The sequence below is a fragment of the Stomoxys calcitrans genome, chromosome 3, assembly GCF_963082655.1.
Source record: "Stomoxys calcitrans chromosome 3, idStoCalc2.1, whole genome shotgun sequence".
Taxonomy (NCBI): Eukaryota; Metazoa; Arthropoda; class Insecta; order Diptera; family Muscidae; genus Stomoxys; species Stomoxys calcitrans.
The window spans coordinates 79,070,451-79,087,719 of NC_081554.1; the positions used below are offsets into that span (position 1 = coordinate 79,070,451).

Consider the following 17,269-nt stretch of genomic DNA (forward strand, 5'->3'; position numbering starts at 1 on the left):
TATACCTTTTTTACACTTTCTTACTAAAGCTAGCTAAAAGTAACAGCTGATAACTGACAGAAGAAGAAAGAAGCTGTGAAATAATTGTCAACGCCGACTATATGAAAAATCCGCAATTACTTTTTGGGCAACCCAATAATTTGACATGCTTTGCTATTGGAAAACGCCTCAACATTGGCTATGTAAAGTTTCGTGTGGATATCTCTATTTGTTTAAAAGTTCCAGAATTATTTCCTACATTTTTCGATTTGGCAACACTGTGTTCTTGATCGTCGTAAATATCTAAGACGATGTACATGACATCCCTCCGTCCGTCTGTCCGTTAATCTGTTGAAATCACAATACAGTCTTTAAAAATAGAGATATTGGGCTGAATCTTTGCACAGATTCTTTTTTTTTTCACAAGCAGGTTAAGTTCGAAGATGGGCTATATCGGACTATATCTCGATATATCCCCCATATAGACCGATCAGCCGATTTAAGGAATTAGGCCCATAAAATCCAAATTCCAAATTTTGCCCATGAACATTCCCCTAAGGGAAAGGAGCTAACTTCTCACATATGTAACATCGTCGATTGCAGTCCAATTCAAGTTAAAGCTCAATGAAAAGGGACCTCCTTTTTATAGCCGTGTCCGAACGGCGTGCCGCAGTGCGACACCTTTTTGAAGAGATGTTTTTACATGGCATTGTACCTTACAAATGTTGCCAGCATTGGGAGGGGAAAACCACTGCTGACAAATGTTATTCTGATGGCCTCGCCAGGATTCGAACCCGGGAATTTAGCGTCGTAGGCGGACATGTTAACCTCTGCGCTACGGTGACCCATATAACACACATTTAATATTCGATTTTGCTGAAATTTGGGACAGTAGGTTGTGGTACGCCCTTCGACATCTTTCTTCAATTTGTCCCAGATCGGTCCAGATTTGAATATTGCTGTCAAAGAGCCCGATCTCTCGATTTAAGTGTTTGGACCCATAAAAGGCGCATTTATTGTCCGATGTCGCCGAAATTTGGGATAGTGAGTTGTGTTAGACCCCTCGACATCTTTCAGCAATTTGGCTCAGATCGGTCCAGATTTATCTACAGCTGCCATATAGACCGATCTCTCGATTTAGGATTTGGGTCCATTAAAGTCACATGTCCGATTTGGCCCAGATCGGTATAGATTTTAATATAGCCGCCATATAAACCGATCTCTCGATTTAAGGTCTTGGGCCCATAAAAGACGCATTTATTGTCCGATTTTGCCGAAATTAGAGACAGCAAGTTGAGATTGGCCCCTCAACATCTTACTGCTATTTGACCCAGATCGGTCTAGATTTGGATATAGCTGCTATATAGACCGATCTCTCGATTTAAAGTCTTGGCCCTATAAAAGGCGCATTTAAAATCCGATTTCGCTGAAATTATGTAACGCTTTTCGACATCGCCGTATATGGTTGAGATCGGACTATATTTGGATATAGCTACCAAAGAGACCAATATTTTGTTTTACAAATTTGAATAATGACTTTTGCTTATGAGACCACTCAATGTCCGTGCCGAATTTGGTCCAAGTCGGAATATATTCCGATATAGCTGTTATAGAGGCATAAATTAAGCATTTTACACCGGAATAAGATGAGAGATGGTTTACATATACAGCTGAGGGGTGGTGTATCCAAAATTCGCCTTTTATACCCACCACTGAAGAATGGGGGGATCGAAATAGCATAAAAATATAAGACGATTAGCATAAAAATATAAGACGATCTAGCCATGTCCGTCCGTCTGTCTGTTCAAATTACGCTACAGTCTTTAAAAATAGAGATATTGAGCTGAAATTTTGCACAGATCCTTTTTTTGTCCATAAGCAGGTTAAGTTCGAAGATGGGTTATATTGAACTATATCTTAATATAACACCCATATAGGCCGATCTGCAGATTTAAGGACTTAGGCACATTAAAGCCACATTTATCTTCCGATTTCGTTAAAATTTGGTACAGCAAGTTATGTTAGGCCTCTCGACATCCTTATTTAATACGGCCCAGATCGATCCATATTTAGTTATAGCTGCCATATAGACCAATCTCTCCATTTGGGTTACTTTTTACCCGATTTCGCTGAAATAAGGAACAGTAAGTTATGTTAGGAATCTCCACATCCTTGTTTAATTCGGTGTAAATCGGTCCAGATTTGGATATAGCTGCAATATATACCGATCTCCCGATCTACAGTCTTGGTCCTATAAAAGGGGCATTTATTGGCCGATATCGCTGATATTTGGGACAGTGAGTTGTGTTAAGCTCTTCGACATTCGTATCGAGTTTGGTTAATATCGGTCAATAATTCGATATAGATGTCATATAGACTGATCTTTCAATTTAAGGTGTTGGGCCCATAAAAGGCTCATTTTCTGTCGGATTTGGGACAGTGAGTCATGTTAGGCCCCGCAATATCCCGTCGTTCGTTGAGATTTCGTTGAGATTGATTCATATTTGGGTATAGCTGTCATATAGACCGATCTCTCCATTTAAAGTCTTGGGCCCATATTAGGCACATTTATTGTCCGATTTCATAGATATTTGGTAAAGCGTTTTGTGTTTGGCCTCTTGACATCCCTGTTCAATACGGCCTAGATCGGTCCAGATTTGCATATAACTGCCATATATACGGATCTCCCATTTCTAAGTTTTGGGCCCATAAAAGGTAAATTTAAAAACTGATTTCGCTGAAATGTAGCACAATTTTAAACCCTTCGACATTCGAACCCAGTATGGTCTAGATCGCTCTATATTTGGATATAGTTGCCATATATAGCGATTTCCCGATTTAATTCCTTGTGACAATGAAAGCACGTTTGTAACTCGTTTTCACTGAAATTTGATACAGTAGGCTGTGTTAAGCTCTTCGATATTCGTATTCAATGTGGTGGAGATCGGTGTGCATAGCCCCATAAAGGTGCATTTTTATACCCTACACCACTACTATTGTACAGGGTATTATAACATAGTGAATTTGTTTGTAACACCCAGAAGAAAGAGAGATAGGCCAATTGATAAGTATACCTATCAAATCACTTTTCAATTCGATTCAGCTATGTCCATCTGTCTGTTTGTCCATCCATCAACGTTAGGTTAGGTTGAAAAGAGGGCGCAGATATTAATCTTCCCCATGCTACTATAGACATACACCTAAGCCAGTAATCGGCTTGTCGTGCGCTCTATAGACTATAAAGTAACCTCTAAATAGAAAATTTTAAGTTAGGAATTGCGTTCTACTTACAAAATCCTTAATTATTTTCCATACCATTCCCCTAAGTTGGTTCATGTCTGGTATCGTATCCACACCTAAGTACCGCTGATTGTCGGCAGCGAAAGCCGGGCAATGACAACGGAAATGCTACAACGTCTTATAATCTTCCCCCCATGCCCTACACATGCTATCACTTGCCGCACCGATTTACATAAGTGAGCTCGTAGTCCTATGTGTCCCGTTATGATACCAATAGCTATACTGACCTCCTTCTTGCTTCCTTTCAGTAATAGCCTCGTCTTCTCAAGATCTGGATCCCCCCATAGGTTTTTCGCCATCCTATCGACCGTTTCACTGTTCCACAATGTTGCATGCGCATTCGTCGCCCACTCCCTTAACTCTGCGTCGACCCGAAAGGCTTCGGGTTAACCAAGTTTATTGACGGCAGTCCTCTGGCCTTCACCGCCAAATCGTCTGCCCTTCCATTTCCTCTTACTCCGTTATGGCAGGGCACTCAAACGATGCGGATTTTGCCATCCTCAGAGAAGGCGTTAATCTAACACTTCTTACACTGCAAGACTGTTTGTGACCTTACCCTCCTGGTTGTTATTGCCCTTATGGCCAGTTTACTGTCCATAAAGATGTTCACACTCGACGTGCTCGCATTAGCACCACACCACCACACGCATTGTGTGATCGCCCGGATCTCCGCCTGTAGGACCGTGTTATGGTTAGGCAGTCTAAAGCAGATCTCAGTCCCTGGATTTTCAATGTAGACTCTCAGGTCCACTTTTTCCTCTAGCTTTGATCCATCCGTGTAACATGATCTTCCAGATGGCAATACTATGGTTCCGTCAATCCAAGACTGTGCCTCTGGCAGCAATGCCTCGCACTCGACTTCAGGGTTCATCTCAGGTATCCGATCAGAAACCCCTTCCCTTTCCTATCGTCGCCTCGATAATACCGCGATGGTATGGGCGGCTCCCATCCTCAATCCATTCTTCCATCGCCTTAAGTCTTATTACTTACCGTGGTTAATATAGATGGTGGTTATCAACTCCTACAATGTCTTGTACACTATAAAGTAATGTTTGGACCAGTTTGCATTGAAGGAGAATATGAGCGCCATATGAACCACAAACTATATGAGCTGCATAACGACGTTTCCGCAGTTTAAGTTGGTTAGGTCATGTTGTCAAAATGAATGAAGAAGCTCCAGCGAAAAAGTGTTTTGAAGGCAAGCACTGTGGTATACGTAAACCGGGACGAGCAAAACTCCGATGGTAAGATCTAGTAGTGACAGACATCTCCATACTTGGTGTTAGACATTGGCGAAGGAGCGCAGAAGATCGAAGCTCTTGGATATCTATTCAATGTTCGGTTAATGGGACAATGGACATGTTCCACACTGGCAGGTGGAAGAAGTTTAACTTTAGGTTTTCATTTCGTTGGCACCTTGTCTAAAGTTATAAGGCTTTTTAAAGCGTTCTTGCTGGTTCAAGGTCAGGAACATGAAGGCATCTTTTTGCCTCTTGCTCCTTCGGAATAACAATGGATCGGTGAATCGGATTGCAGTCTGTCACCATACCTCACCTAACATTCATCATTTTTTGTTTTGCACAACAAATTACTAACAAATGATTGGTGAACATTGTGGGAAGCCTCGCTGTGTTATGTTGCTTGATGTTGATGATGATTTTGTTACATCTAAGAGCTTAAACGGTAAGGGAAAATGAAAAGTAATTCTTCATGCATCACACATATAATAGAAACCTAACAAATAAGTGAACATTTCTTTGGCGCCTGTTAGCATAGACCCGCATCAAGACCGCACCCACTGATTGTGACGCAAATCTAGAGAGATCTGCCAGAACTAATCTTATGTGGGAGGGTGAAACATTGTTTATAACATAATGGCAAAATATTAAATTTCTTTCATACTTTCTTTTGTTGCGAAACCCTACCCAATAAAAACTGGTTAAATTTTCAGTCGTCCTTAAACTGCTTCCCAGCAGTTAGGAAACAGTTTCTAAACAAAACAACAGCTAAAGCCATTCCACCAGCGAACTTCAATTGAGTTGTGCCTCGTGCTGTCATTAATGTAATTCAATTAATTCAAATTAGCTGCAGAAATTAATAACAAACCCTAATAAATGCTGAATACAATCAATTTTTCATTCTAGGTGAACACAAAGTCAGGCATAAATTGAGGCAACCTTTTGTGAGACTGTGAATAACAACCACCTGCATAAAAAGGATACACACAGGCAAGTCAAGCAAAGTCAAGGAGAGCTGATTGCAATATACTCCTTCGCATATTTGTACGCACCACCCACAAGACTTTCAGATCCAGGCGAACACACACTGAAAGTGTTGACAGACAGACAGACAGAGTATAATTGTATTACTCGTATACCTTGGCCTAGTGGTGCCGTTGACAACGACATTGTCAAAACAAAGTTCTTTTGAGGACGAGTCCTCACTCGCCCAGCTACAAGAGACTACGCATTGACACAAATCTTGGATAACAGCAGAATGTATGAATTGAAAGCATTATGAATCCCTCGCAAGAGGACTGGATGTAGAAAAGACCAACCTGCCGATCCAGAACATAACCAAATACAAAGACTACGCAGCCGAAGACAAGGAAAGCCGCAAGAGGAATAACGTTGAATGTTAAAGGTGTTATTGCGAATGATGGCGATGATGTTGAATTGATTTAAAGCAAAGGTAAGTCAATATATTGCACACAAAGAAAGGCACTCACACACACACACACACCCACTCACACATCGATAGTGTTTCCCCCTAGCAAGGGCACAAAGAACTTTGTAACCTTGTTTGATCTTTTGCACCATTCTAATTAGATTTGTTAAGCATTTACTGGGGAATATGCTGTACTCATCTAATGTTTTCGGCTTGAATTTGCCCTTCGATTTCTGTACTCCCATATAGAGAGACATAGAGAAAGAGCACACAACAGTTGGCAATTTGAAAAACAATTCAATTGAATTTTCATGTCTTGCAACAAACACAAAAGCAAGGACCTAGACTGGGGTTTTATTGTGCAAAACACATTGAAGGTTCATTGTCAGTTGGCTTACCTTGAAATTTAAAGACAAACGTTAGTATTGTTGGCAACCATTCTCTTTTATAACATAATGAGAATTGTTTTTATTTACCGATTTTTGGGTGTATATTAACGTTTAATTTTAGCAAAAAGCTTCCCATAGCCATACAAAAATCTCGTAAAGTAACTTCGCGGTCAATGTCTAATCGGCAAACATAACGACTTTTGCAGAAGCTGTGAGGACGTCGGAAAGAACATTTGCTGTATGTGTGTACCGCACTGGCAGTCAGAAAGAGTTCCGCTTAAGGTTCTCATTTCTTTGAGATTTGGCTGATGTGAGCATTTGCTAGGCGTTTTAAAGCGATCTGGATGGTTAAATTTTAGGAACTAGAAGGCAGTTTCCTTCTCCTATTCCTGAGGTATTACAATGGACGAAAACGTCTAAGTGAGTCTGATGGCAGACTCCCACTTAAACCTTACCTAACCATTCTGTTAGTTAAAGTCTACTCTGTTCATTCTACCTCACTTGGAAATTGCCAACAAACGTCTCAAATGGAGAGTGTGTAATACATAATACGCCTCCTGTCCTCAATTTCTTGTGGAATGGGCCTATGGTCGAATGAATATGAATGGCCCAGACTGATGTCATCGGCAAATGAGTAGACAGGGTACAAAGTCTGTCCCAATCGATAGTGCCGCCTAATCTTATATACCCCTCAACATGGATAGTATTTGCCAAGTTCTTTTCATGATATCACTTTTTAGGAAATCAAAGGATAATGGATAAGAATTGCTATGCTATTGGAGGTATATCAGGTTATGAACCGATTTGGGCCATACTTGGTTTGGATGATGGATACCACAATAGAAGTCATTGTGCTAAATTTCATGGTAGCAATATAGGGGCTCAAGAAGTAAAATCAGGAGATTGGTCTATATGGGAGCAATATCAGGTTATGGACAGACCCAAGCCTTATATAACACCTGAATCGAAGGTCATAGGAGAGGTCGTTGTGCAAAATGTGATCCTAATCATACAAAAAAAGCGTCCTCTACACCCAAAAAATAAAACGTTTGAAACTTTTTTTGTGAGAAACAAAATACTTTTATTACGAAGTTAGCCATAAACGTAGCATTATTGAATGTAACTTACTTCGTTTATTGTAAACCCTTTAGCAACTTCACCTACGGTAAAAGGACTTTTCCTATGTTGTAAAACCAAAAACTGTTTAATGGCAAAAGTGTTTCGATAACCGCAAATGGTTATTTGTTTATCAGACCAATAATTATTCACTTGTATCTATCTTACTAGAGATAATGGGTGAGTATTTGAGCATATAGACCAGTGATGGGCAAAAATAGTCACACTATTGCTCATAACTGTGTACATATGCAAGAAAAATTCCCACGCAAGGCCATGGGACATGTTTACAGATTAGGCCAATATGAGTATCAAATAAAAGGTAATTGGAAGTAAAATGCGAAACTTATATAAAAATTTGGAGTCTATTCCCAAGCGGGTCGCTCCACCCCAAAATTATGCCCTATATGGACATTAACTCCGAACAGGACAATATGGGACTCAAACGAATGGTATTTGAGAGAACACTCAAGCAAATTTGTTATTAAAAACAGCAAAAATGTTCTCTAAAACAGCAATTTTTGTCTGCTGAAAATGGGAAAGAAGACATTACTGCTGTCCCAGCAAACATAAAGCTTCGTGTATTAGCAAACATTCCTTTTTACTATTTCAACTAACAAAATCTGCTGTTTTGAGAACACAAACCTGCTGAAAAAAAAAATTGTGTGCTACTTTCTATGATTGCCTGTTACTTGTTTCGATTACTTTAGGTATTTTTTAAATCCCCTCCACCATAGGATGGGGGTATACTAATTTCGTTATTCTGTTTGTAACTACTCGAAATATTCGTCAGAGACCCCATAAAGTATATATATTCTTGATCGTCGCGACATTTCATGTCGATCTAGCCATGTCCGACCGTCCGTCTGTCTGTCGAAAGCACACTAACATTCGAAGGAGTAAAGCTAGCCACTTGAAATTTCGCACAGATGCTAGTATAGGTCGGTTTGTAAATGGGGCATATCAGTCCATGTTTTGATATAGCTGCCATATAAACCGATCTTGGATCTTGACTTCTTGAGCTTCTAGAGTGCGCAATTCTTATCCGATTGGAATGCAATTTTGCACAACGTGTTTTGTTATGATATCCAACAACTGTGCCAAGTATAGTTTAAATCAGTCCATGACCTGATATAGCTGCCATATAAACCGATCTTGGGTCTTGACTTCTTGAGTCTCTAGAGGGCGCAATTCTAATCCGATTGGAATGATATTTTGCACGACGTGTTTTGTTACGATATCCAATAAATGTGCCAAGTACTGTTCAAATCGGTCCATAACCTGATATAGCTGTCATATAAACCCATCTGGGGACTTGACTTCATGAGCTTCTAGAAGGCGCAATTAGTATCCGATTTGGCTGAAATTTTGCATGACGTATTCTATTAAGACTCTCAACCGCTGTGCCAAAAAAAGTCCAAATCGGTTCATAATCTTATATAGCTGCCATATAAACCGATCTGAGATCTTGACTTCTTGAGCCTCTAGAGGTCGCAATTATTATCCGATTTGCCTGAAATTTTGTACTACGGATCCTCTCATGACCACCAACATACGTGTTTATTATAGTCTGAATCGGTCTATAGCCCGATACAGCTCCCATATAAATCGATCTCTCTAATTTACTTCTTGAGCCTCCAAAGGGCGCAATTCATATTTGAATTGGCTGACATTTTACACAGATCTCCAACATATTGTATAATTTAATTGTGGTCCGAACCGGACCATATCTTGATGTCGCTCTAATAGCAGAGCAAATCTTTTCTTATAACCCGTTTTGCCTAAGAAGAAATGCCGGGAAAAGAACTCGACAAATGCGATCCATGGTGGAGGGTAAATAAGATTCGGCCCTGCCGAACTTAGCACACTTTTACTTGTTTTGTCTAAGAAGAGATACCCGGAAAAGAACTCGACAAATGCGATCCATGATGGAGAGTATATAAGAATCGGCCCGGCCGAACTTAGCACGCTTTCACTTATTTCTTCTTACATTCCCTTTACCATTTTCAGCATACAATAGACTTTTCAGCAGTAAGACTGCTACTCTGAAATTGTAGTACTAATGCTGTAATAGCAGAACTACTGCTGCAATAGCAGCAAAATTAACTACTAATATTCAGCAGACAGCGTTTGCTATTTTCAGCAAACTTTTTCTATGAGTGTTCTACACAAAATCTTATAAAAAAATTTTTTGGGTCAATTACCGGGGAGTAGCCCCATCAAAATTATGCCCCAAATGGAAATGTATACCAAACGGGATAATAAGGGTTTCTAATTAAAGTTATTTGAGGGTTAAATATCAATAAAAATAATTTTCAAATTTGAACCATGTCAAAACGGGGCAGCAAACACTTTAGGGTGTAGCGAAGCACACCGCGCCAGCTAGTTCACAAATAAATCTACTTGAAATCCCGAGTAACATGTTCTATATATCAAGAATGAAAGATATTGTCAAACATAAAACCTTTATATTGTATTTTCAACAATTTCTTGCAAGAGTTTGTCACAATAAAACATACAATTTTACAATCGTGTTCTATGGGAGCTATATGAGCTTTAAGACCGATTCAGGCCATAATTAACAAAGTTATTGAAAGTAATGGAATAAGTCATTATGAAAATTTTCACCCATATCGGATAGCATGTTTTAGAGCTATATCAGGTTTTAGACTAATTCGTGCCATATTTGGCTGGACTGTTAAATTTCATCAAAATCGGATAAGAACTGTACCCTCCAGAAGCTAAAAACGTAATATCGAGATATAGGTTTATATGGGAGCTTTATCGCGTTTTGGACTGATTAAGACAATACTTGTCACATATATTGGAAATCACGGGAGAAATTAGTATGCAAAATTTTAGCCAAATCGGAAAGAATCGCACCCCTAGAGGCCTAGGAAGAATATTTGTTATGCCCGATAGATCAGTTTTTAAGTGAGCTACATCAGGATTTGAACTGATGCGGACAATACTTGGCACATGTTCCATAGAAAACGTCTTAGTACAAAGTTTTAGCCAAATCGGATAAAAACTGTGTCTTCTTGAGGCTCAAGACGTCATATGGTGATCGAGGTTTCACACAAAGAGAAGAATCATCTTATATAGGAGCCATATTAGGTTATGGATCGATACGAACCTTACCTGACACCTATGTTAGAAGTCATAGTAACAGTAACTGTGTAAAATTTCAGCCAAATCGAGTACGAACTGCGCCCGTAGAGGCTTAAGGCGCATAATGAGGACATTACCTTATAAGGGAGTTTAATCAGGTTTTGGACCGATTCGGATCATACATATGTTGAATGTCATAAAAAACGAATATGAATTGCGCCTTATAGGGGCTCATGAAGTAAAATCAAGAGATCGGTTTATGTGGAAGGTATATCCGGTTATAGACCGACTCAGACCATACGGTGAAGGTCATATGAGAAGTCGTTGAACAAAATGTCAACCAAATCGGATAAGAATTGCGCCCTCTATAGGCCCAAGATATATAATAGGGAATCGGTTTATATGGGAGCTATATTAGGTTGTGAACCGGTTTAAACCACACTTAGCACAGTTGTTGGAAGCCATAACAAAACACTTCATACAAAATTTCAGGCAATTCGGATGAGAATTCCGCCCTCTGGAGGCTCAAAAAGTAATGACCCAAAATCGATCTATATGGCAGGTATACCAAAACATGGACCGATTTGGCCCATTTACAATCCCATCTGGTCTGCACTAATAAGAAGTGTTAGTGCTAAATTTTAGGCGCCTAGTTTTACTTCTTCGAAAGTTAGAGTATTTCCGATAAACGGACGGACATGACTATATCGACTTAAAACATCATGAAGATGAAGAATATATATACTTTGATGGGTCTCAGATCAATATTAGGGTGTAAATAAAAAATGTCGCCAGCTAAAAATTAACTAAGACTGCGTCACCAAGAAAGGTTTCGCATTCGCCAAGCTTACTTATGGCAGCCCACTGGCCGCTCGCATACAATTACCTTCTTTTTTTTGCCATATTTAAATGAACTAAAGTGTCTAAGTGTATCTGTTGCTTTCAGACTCCAGATTATCTTAGCAACATAACATGAAAATATTATCAACAGCATTAAACTCCAAAGGATCGTACCTAATTTGTCATGTCATTCAGCTCAGTGCAAATGAAAATCAATGGCGTTTAATTAACTTAAATACACAACTGATTAGGGGCGTCAGCCAAACAGCATACATTTGCCTTAAACTCCCACAAATCTAATTATTTGAACAAGCCATAAATCCTTAGCAATGCCCAACTTTGCGCAAGGTGTTATGTATCCAATTGCCTTCACATAAATATTTAGGGATATGTAAAAGTGTCTATGTGTTTATTTAAATGTTTGGTTAAGATAACATATTTCAAACTAAATTCAATCTAAATTGTTTCCTTGACGATATTTTGCATCCTTTTCGCCCGCTTCTGCACATTCGATTTTTTGTTTCTCTCTTATGAATACATGGCTACGTTCGAGTATACCTAACCTAACTTGTACTTGTAATAAGAGCCTTCTGGCAATGTGTGGTGTGTGTGTGTGTGTGCGAAAGAGACATTTATTTTGAAGGGTGACTGTGTGCGCCCTTTAATTTGTGTGAGTGTTTCCGTTTTAATTGTATAATGAGATTTAGTGTAATTAACAGTGTAATAAATACCATTATAAATTCATGATAATTAGAAAGAAGTTTTCAATTACCTCCGAACAATAAAATTTAAATTGGAAAACTTTAAATAACATTTTCAATATTTCTGCTGCAAATTGCTTACGAAGATATTCTCCTGTCTGTTTGAGTCGGGACAACATAACTTTTTATCACAGTGGCACAAACTAATATGTATTGCATATAATGTGTTAACAACTAAAGCAGTAAAAAACGTTATAATTTGATTCTCGTTAAATATCAAATAGCGATCGGCCATATTTCTGTCTTTCAAAACGAGCCAAATCTAACAAATGTTGATCCTGAACATCGAAGCAAATGCACAATTTTTTTCGTATAACCAGTCATGTAGCAAGGATGTCAAATATGACTCCGGCAAAAATGCACCATTTATGAACTAAAAGCTCACTCACTGAATAAAAGCTCACTGTTTCAAATTTTAGCGAAATCAACTAATGGGCCTTATATCAACCAATGGGCCAAATTTTAGCGAAATCAACTAATGGGCCTTATATGGGTTCATAAACAAAATCGGAAATTCGGTCTATATGGCAGCTTTACCCAATTATGGTCTGATCTACACTATATTCGAGAAAGACTTGGATGATTCCAATACAACTTAGTGTACCAAAATTCAGCAAATACTGGTTATAAATGCGCCTTTTATGGGCCCAAGGCATTATATGAGGAGATTGATCTATGTGGAAGTTTTACCAATTCAAACAACCAATTTTTTTGCAAGTTGAACGAAAATAATCTGCCCGTATTTTGCCCCATTCCCATACAATGGCTTTCCTAGTTATACCCTACACCACTACTGTGGTAGAGGGTATTATAACTTAGTGAATAAGTTTGTAACACCCACAAGGAAGAGAGATAGATCCATTGATAAGTATACCGATCGACTCAGAATCACTTTCTGATTCGATTTAGCTATGTCCGTCTGTCTGTCTGTCCGTCTGTCTGTCTGACCGTCTATCTGTCTGTCCGTCCGTCTGTCAATTTGTGTACAAACTGCAGGTCGCAATTTTGATCCGATCGTCTTCAAATTTGGTATGGGAATGTTTTTCGGCCTAGAGACGAAGCCTATTGAAATTGGAAAAAAATCGGTTCAGATTTGGGTATAGCTCCCATATATATGTTCGTCCGATTTGCAGTAATACTGCAATAAAATGGTCATTTATTAACCGATTCTGTCGAAATTTGGCAGGAAGGATTTTTTGATTCGATTTCCGACATTACGAATGATTTTCATCGAAATCGGTTCAGATTTGGATATAGCTCACATATATGTGTTCGTCTGATTTGCAGTAATAATGCAATAAAATGGTCATTAGTTAGCTAATTCTCTCGAAATTTGTTAGGAAGGATTTTTCTAGACTCTCGACATTACTGGTGAGTTTCATGAAAATCGGTTCAGATTTAGATATAGCTCTCATTAATATATATCGCCCGATTTTCACTCCTCCTAGAGCCACTGCAAGCGCATTTATTGACCAATCTTCCCAAAATTTTGTACAACTCTTTCCTCGACGACATCCACAATGTCTACAAAGTTTGCTCGAAATCGGTTCAGATTTAGACATAGCTCCCATATATATGTTCGCCCGATTTGCAGTAATATTGCAATAAAATGGTCATTAGTTAGCTGATTCTCTTGAAATTTGTTAGGAAGGATTTTCTCTAGACTCTCGATATTACTGGTGAATTTCATGAAAATCGGTTCCGATTTAGATATAGCTGTCTTATATGTATATCGCCCGATTTTCACTTTTAGAGTCACAGCAAGCGCATTTATTGACCAATATTGCCCAAATTTTGGGTTCATCGACTACTACTACAATATCTAAGAAGTTTGTTCAAAATTAGTTCCGAATTAGATATAGCTCCCATATATATGATCATCAGATTTTGGGTAATTTGCATTAATGTTGTCATTTGTCAACCGTAGTATTGCATTGCAGTTTTAACATGCTTACTAGAAATCTTATACGGATTTTTTAATAACCCATCTAAAAACATTCGACGAGGTCCATCAAAATTGGTACAGAATTGGATATAGCTCTCATCACACTTATAGCGTAGGTGTAGGGTATTATACAGTCGGCACTCCCCGACTTTTGCCCTTCCTTACTGGTTTTCTGTTTGCAACAGCTCGAAATATTGATATGCGACCCAATCTACTTATATATAAAAATCAACTTGTGTTTGTGAAGTATTTGAGAGAAGATGACGAATATGACGAATATTGGAAGTGCAGCAGAAATTTGATATCCACATTTCAGTCGAAAAGCTGAGGTGCTATCCCTCACCTAAAAAGCATTTCTCATCACCCAAATTTTTAAAAACACCAGATGTCGGAGATTGATAGTGCGATTCTTTCGTAATTTTGTTTCACCCTTACAGTCACCAGAAACAAAACATGGTTTCTATTGTTGGGATCTGGTGCCTCGGAGGCCGCCCGAAACCCGCCAAATGTATATATAGACCAATTGCAACAATATAGAGCTCAAACGAAAGGTGCTTGAGAGTAAAATACGAATTTGATATTCAATTGATGAGCCATGTGATTGGGGAGCCGCCCCACCCCAAAATATAAGCCACTAGCCGAATCGGGCCCGCTCTGCTGCGCCTTCTTTAACTCTCTAATATCTTTTTAGGGTGGGGACACTTCGCCCTGAATGCGGATATCGAATTCGTGCCATTGTAGCCTATGACGCTGAATGCGTCCGAATCCTGGCGAGAACAAAGGACAAAACGGTGTTTATCTCCTCTTAATGTTGGTGACATTTTTGAGGTACAATGCCATGCATGGTCATTTAAAAAATTTTCCCCAAAGAGGAGTCGCACTGCGGGACGCCGTTATCATTGAGTTTAAAGTTGAATCGGTAAGCTTTCATTGATGTGTGAGAATTTGCCTCTTCTCGATTCCTGGTGGTAAAGTTCTTCCTTAGGGTAATGTTCTCATAAGGGGAGGGATGGCACCTCAGTCCCTTTAATTTAAGCCCCATATTGCCATGGCCGGTAAATATGAACCGTTTGGAGGGTGTTTTGGGGCTGGCGCGGCCACCGGCACTTTGCACTGAAAATAGATATCAAATTAGTTCTTTATTCCCAACGGAAATGAAGTTCAGTTTAAGGGGTGCTTTAGGTCGTATCCCAAAATCGCTTTCTACTCTCAAATACCTTTCATATGAGATCCATATTGTCATAATGGGTCAAATAACCCATTTGACGTATCTTTAGGAGGAAAAGCACAAACTAGACTTGAACTCAAATTTTAATGTCATATTCGTTTCTACTCCCTAATATCCTCCAATTGAGTCACATATAGCCATGGTCGGCTACTATGCCCATTTGGGGGTGGGCGACCTCCCATTACTTGGAATTAATAACCCCGAATATATCTCTTCAGAGAAGTTTTGGGGTTGGGGGGGGGGTTGTTGGGTGCTGTGTTCTTAGACCCAAATTTTAATACCATTTTTGTTTTCTGGTCTCCAATACCTTTCATTTGATACCTTTATTGTGTATGAAGGGTGGCGTGACCCCTTATACTTCGATCTGATTTTGTATGTCAGATCCGAAATCTACTCCCAAATACCTTCTATTTGAGCCCCATATTAAAATGAACGTCCAATATGTCTGTTTGGGGAGTCTTGGGGTTGGGGCGGCGCGATTGGGTACTTAGACAATTTTTAAAATCATATTCGTATTCTACTCTCCAATACCTTTCATTCGATACCAATACCTTTCATTTTGGTTGTGTTTTTGGCATAAGGGGGAGGGTCCGCCCACTTTCGATACCGAAAATTATATAGCCTATGTTTCCTTCCAGACCAACCTACACAATATGCGAAAATTTCGAGAAAATCGGTTCTTCCATTTTTCAGTTTATACAGAACAAGTAAACCGAGTCCCATATATTCGTGATTGGCTAATGTGCCCATTTCGGGCACTATAAACACAAACAAACAAACATCCAAACAAACAAACACAAATTGAATTTTGTATATAAGAACTTAGTTACCGATCATGCCATTATATGGCTCACATAAAATGTAATTGAAAGTAGAGCACGAAGCTTATATTTACTTTAAGCCACCCCACCCCCGAAATACCCCCTAAGCCGGAAATATTTACCAATACGGTAATATAGAACTCAAAAGAAATGCATTTGGGAGTAGAGCAATCATTTGCCCAGGAACCAAGCATGGGCGAACTTCTCAAACATCAATGAGTGCTTTCCGATTCAAGTTTAAACTCAATGATATAACCGAGTCCGAACGGCGTGCCGCAGTGCGACAACTCTTTGGGGAGAATTTTTTAAATGACCATGCATGGCATAATACTTCGCAAATGTCGGCCGCATTTAGGGGGATAACCACCGCTTTAAATTTTGTCCGATTTTCTCGCCAGGATTCAAAAGCAGGCGTTCAGCGTCATAGGCGGATATAAGCGACAATGGCACGAATTAGATGTTCACATCCAAGGCGAAATGTCCCCACCCTAAAAAGATATAAGAGAGGTAAAGAATGCGCAGCGGAGCGGACCCGGTTCGGCTAGTCCTATATATAAAAAATCTATTTGTGCTTGTTTGTTTCTTTGTATGTATGTCCGTATAGACTCAAAAACGGCTGAACAGATTTTCTTCGAATTTTCACAGATGGTGCATAATAGACCCGTGATGAAAATAGAGTACCAACATTTTTGATGTCTGAAGGGGGAGGGGGCCTGCAATTTTGCACGTTATCTTTTAGTATTACTTCCAATAACTGTATGGTCTAAATCGGTTGTTAACCTGATATAGGTTTGGCTTAATTTTTCACGAATGTGTCAAGTATAGACTACATCAGTTCATATCCTGATATATCCGCCATATAAACCGATCTCCCGATTAGACTTCTTGGGCTTCTAGAGGGCGCAATTCGTATCCAATATGGTTGAAATTTTGAATATTTGTATGAATTCCAACAACTGTTCCAAGTATGGACTAAATCGGTTTATAACATGATATTGCTGCCATATAAACCGATCTTCCAGTTTGACTTTCTGAATCTCTGGAGGGCGCAGTTGGAGGCGGAGTTTTTCTATAACTGGTGTTTGTATACCCTCCACCATAGGATGGGGGGC

The 17,269-nt window shown here is 39.2% G+C and overlaps 1 protein-coding gene across 1 annotated transcript in view; it reads left to right on the forward strand.

The window, feature by feature from the left end:
* Positions 1-5,429: 5,429 nt before the first annotated feature.
* LOC106082742 (probable G-protein coupled receptor CG31760) overlaps positions 5,430-17,269 on the forward strand; it is a 172,821-nt gene continuing 160,981 nt past the window's right edge. Inside the window, exon 1 of the mRNA XM_059364632.1 lies at positions 5,430-5,970. The gene's annotated coding sequence lies outside the window, so the exon portion shown is untranslated. The remainder of the gene's footprint in view (positions 5,971-17,269) is intronic.